This window comes from Curcuma longa, unplaced genomic scaffold, assembly GCF_044706935.1.
Source record: "Curcuma longa cultivar G26 ecotype Majalengka, Jawa Barat unplaced genomic scaffold, ITB_CL_G26_1.1 contig_18057, whole genome shotgun sequence".
Taxonomy (NCBI): domain Eukaryota; kingdom Viridiplantae; phylum Streptophyta; class Magnoliopsida; order Zingiberales; family Zingiberaceae; genus Curcuma; species Curcuma longa.
Genome location: NW_027430728.1, coordinates 1 through 3,675, shown reverse-complemented (window position 1 = coordinate 3,675; position 3,675 = coordinate 1). Strand labels below are relative to the sequence as shown.

At 40.7% G+C, this 3,675-nt stretch overlaps 1 long non-coding RNA gene across 1 annotated transcript; it reads right to left on the bottom strand.

The window, feature by feature from the left end:
• Positions 1 to 467: 467 nt before the first annotated feature.
• On the bottom strand, positions 468 to 1,857 carry LOC141816761 (uncharacterized). Its single transcript, XR_012600737.1, has 3 exons — positions 1,395 to 1,857; positions 1,250 to 1,310; positions 468 to 1,175 (listed from the first exon to the last, which is right to left on the bottom strand). It is a non-coding gene; the product is annotated as an uncharacterized LOC141816761 (long non-coding RNA).
• Between the last annotated feature and the right edge of the window lie 1,818 nt (positions 1,858 to 3,675).

Here is a 3,675-nt window from a genome sequence, read left to right as displayed (position 1 = left end):
CAACAAAGCATAGGCCTCGCCTACCTCATGACCCGGCCCTGGCATCACAGGCCGACCTCATGACTTGGTCCCGGCATCATATTGTAGACAGAGGAGTAAGTACCTTTGGATGTGGCAGATGACTCGAGAGCAACAGTTGAGGTTCATGCAGATTGTTAATTTTGTCTGTAAATCATCCAGAGCACTTGACATCATGAATATTAAAGAGAGTGATTCTGAAATAATTATTTATATTTAACATTAGAAATAATTTTACCAATGAGGTGTGAAGACACCTAAAAATATCAAATAAATGAGATAATATGAGTGGTCATCATCATTATAATCATGAGTTTAATCTTCCATTTTTCTATAAAAAAAAATCAAAATCTCAGCTTTATGATGAAAATTAGGGACCATTGCTTCAACTGAAGTTCTTCAGATATTTAGAGGTCCTTTTCTTCAGCAATCAGATTCAACACAATTAATGGTAAAATGAGCCTGAGCATGGTTTTTAAGTTCAACAACTGATAAGCTACACTATCATCATCAAGCATCTAAGATTTCACTCTTGTTCAACATAATATTATTAGAGTTGCACCAAAATGGAAATTACATAGAGCATTACACGACACTGACCAAACTAGAAAGAAAGGAGCCACCAATTCTACCTACAAACACCTCACCTAGTTCCTTCTCACTTATTACCATCTTCAAAAGCAGCACTTGCAGCCAAAACTACTTTCTGTTATTTGTGAGCTAAATCATAGCATCGAGGTTCTTGCCGTTCTCTCTTTCGTCACAACAGAAGCTTCCTAAGGAACATACCCCCTCCTTTTTGTTTCTTTGGTACAATCATAAGGCTTTCAGCATTATTGCTACTTGGTGACTTCACTGGTGACAGATTCATGATACTTTTTGCTGAACCTTCATGCGAGTGTTGGTTCTTAGAAGCTGCAGCTGTTGGGTGTTTCGGCAGTTCAATGCGTATGATTTCCTTTGTGTTTGGAGATTGCAGTGTTACCTGATCCTCTTCTCTCATATGATCAACTAACTGAAGTCGGCGTTTGGATTTTGCAGTGGCAGGAGTGGATTTGACCTTGTCGAATAAAGGTTCATCTTGTGGTGATGCCAATGCTTTCAATTGTTTCCTGGCAAACCGCAAGCTTTTCAGAAGCAGCAGCGATATCACAGTCCTGCATGATCATAGTGTAATAAGTAGCTGAAAAACAATTCGAGTGATTATCAAACCTTGATCCATTATCCTTACCGCCTGGATTTGCTTTTCTTCTTGTTGCAGAACATACTTTGGAGCTTCCTTGGATGCAACACTTCCACATTATCAAAAATTTTAGAAGGTTAATTAGTCACAAGACTATCTAGAACAAAACTCAAAACTGGAAAATTGTTCACACCTTTCGATTTGAAGCTGCAATTCGAGACATGCTGCCTCCAATTCCTCACAGCAATTGCTTTTCTCTTCAAGTTCAACTTCAAGGGATGAGAATTTTTGATATGCCTCTTTCAATTCAGTCTTTGCAATTGAAAGCTGTGTCCCAGAGTCGAAGTTACTTGAGCAGTAAATTGTTCAAAATCAACCTTTCTACACAGCAACTCATTACACACTGAAACAAAATTATGTAGGACAGCCAAAAGTTGAGAATTTTCCCACAGAAATGAGCGTGCAACATATCCGGGGATCGTTCATCCACCAGATGTAGGAGTTGAACACGAGCACATCCGCCCCCTTCCAGTGCGCCGCTTGCTTCTCCACACTGTCGGGGTTAATGACCCTCACCGGGATTCTGTGGAACTCCGGCTCGTCGGAGTTCGACTCCATTAGGAACGGCGCCCAGTAGAACTCGATCGACGAGTGGTACTCTCTACAAAATTGGGAGTGGGCAGATTGGTTGAGAAATTAGGGGCTACCACCAAATTTAGAGAAACCCTAGTGGGTGGGAGTACCTTGATTGGGAAGATGATGCGAGATCCATCGACGATGGGCTTCTCCTCCCCCGACGGGGACAGAGCGCCGGGCGCGACGTAGGCGGTGGCGATCGGGACGGAGAACGAGTGCAGGTCGACGGCGAGAAGAGACCGCCGCGAGAAGAGCGCCGGGCGCGAAGGCGAATTAAGAATTAACATTATTAGGAACGGAATTAAAAAACGGAATTTCAATTAATAATAAAATACGTTAAACAGAATTAACATTATTAGGAACAGAATTTATTAAACAGAATTTTAATTAATAAATTATATCTTTTAATTGGAAAATTATTAGGAACAGAATTAACATTTGTTAAACGGAACGGATATTTCATTTCTTCCTATATCTATATAAACAACCTAAAGCTAGCTGCCCTCCTACCTATTCCTCATTCATCTCATTCAAGTCTTCTTCCTCCAGAATCGTTCACCATCTTCTCTTCTTGATGGGCGACCTTGTCGACGGTGCTGTGTCAATGGAGGTTCCCGGGTGGGAAGCCAACGCAAATGGTTATATCCTTACCATGGAAGCGGGAGTGGTGACACGGCATGCGCAGGACACTCGCCCACCCCAGTTGACCCTACACTTTTACATTCGGACGATTTCTCCTTCCACCCACACTCCTCATCTTGCCCACTTCACCATCGACCAACCCTACCAGAACATCATCCATGAGGCCGCTTGGGATGCGGAGACGCGGTGGATGCTCTCCCACGTGGTGGCGGAGGAGGATCACTTGCGCACCGCCGACCTTGCCCTTCTCGTGCTAGCTTTCCGTAGATACACTAGAGCAGTGCTCGACCGTTTTCCAATCATGGAATTATCCATGATGGAGTTCTTCTCAATGATTGAGATTCCCCCTATGGCTCCTTCCACCACTACTAGCCACCTTCAATATTTTGTGCCTCTAGAGACACAACAATATTTTTTCGAGGATTACGACGACGACAATGATGAGCCTATTAGAGAGTTGACGCCGACGCCTACAGCAGTGGTAGAGGGGCTCCAAATGAAGATTAATGCAGAAGAAATCGACGACAGATGCTCAATATGTCTAGAAGATTTCAACATAACGACGACTCATGTTTTGGAGATGCCGTGCCACCATGTATTTCACAAAGAGTGCCTAAGGGAGTGGTTAACTCGAAGCAATACTTGTCCGCTCTGCAGATTCACACTCTGAGAAACACGATTCCTCAATTCATTTTTCCCTTTAATTAGATTGTTTTTTATCTCTTCTGCAAGTCTGCTCCGTCGTAATCAACCATTATTTTTTTATCTCTTGATTAATGTGAATGTTGATTCTGCATAAATATTAATGAAATTTTATGTACATTTGTCATTTTTCTAATTTAAGTATGTCTATTTAAATTGGCGATTGATAATTAGCTACTAAATAATTATTTCAAGGGAAAAATTATAAATTATATTGTTGAAATTGATAAATTAATGAAGAAAAATTATTTAATTAAAAACTAATTCAATTTGCCCCATTATAATTGGTTTAAATCCATAGAATATATAGATGGATCAACATCAACCAATAACAAAGTAAGGCGACATTATTCAATGAGTACCACAAAGTTTAGTTCGACTTAACTCATTGAGCGGAGCAAGGAAGGGTTTTCTTATACAATTTGAAAGACAACGGTTTACTTTTCTTTTATATATTTAAATATAAAGAATCGTCTTAAATAATGTTCGGTCGA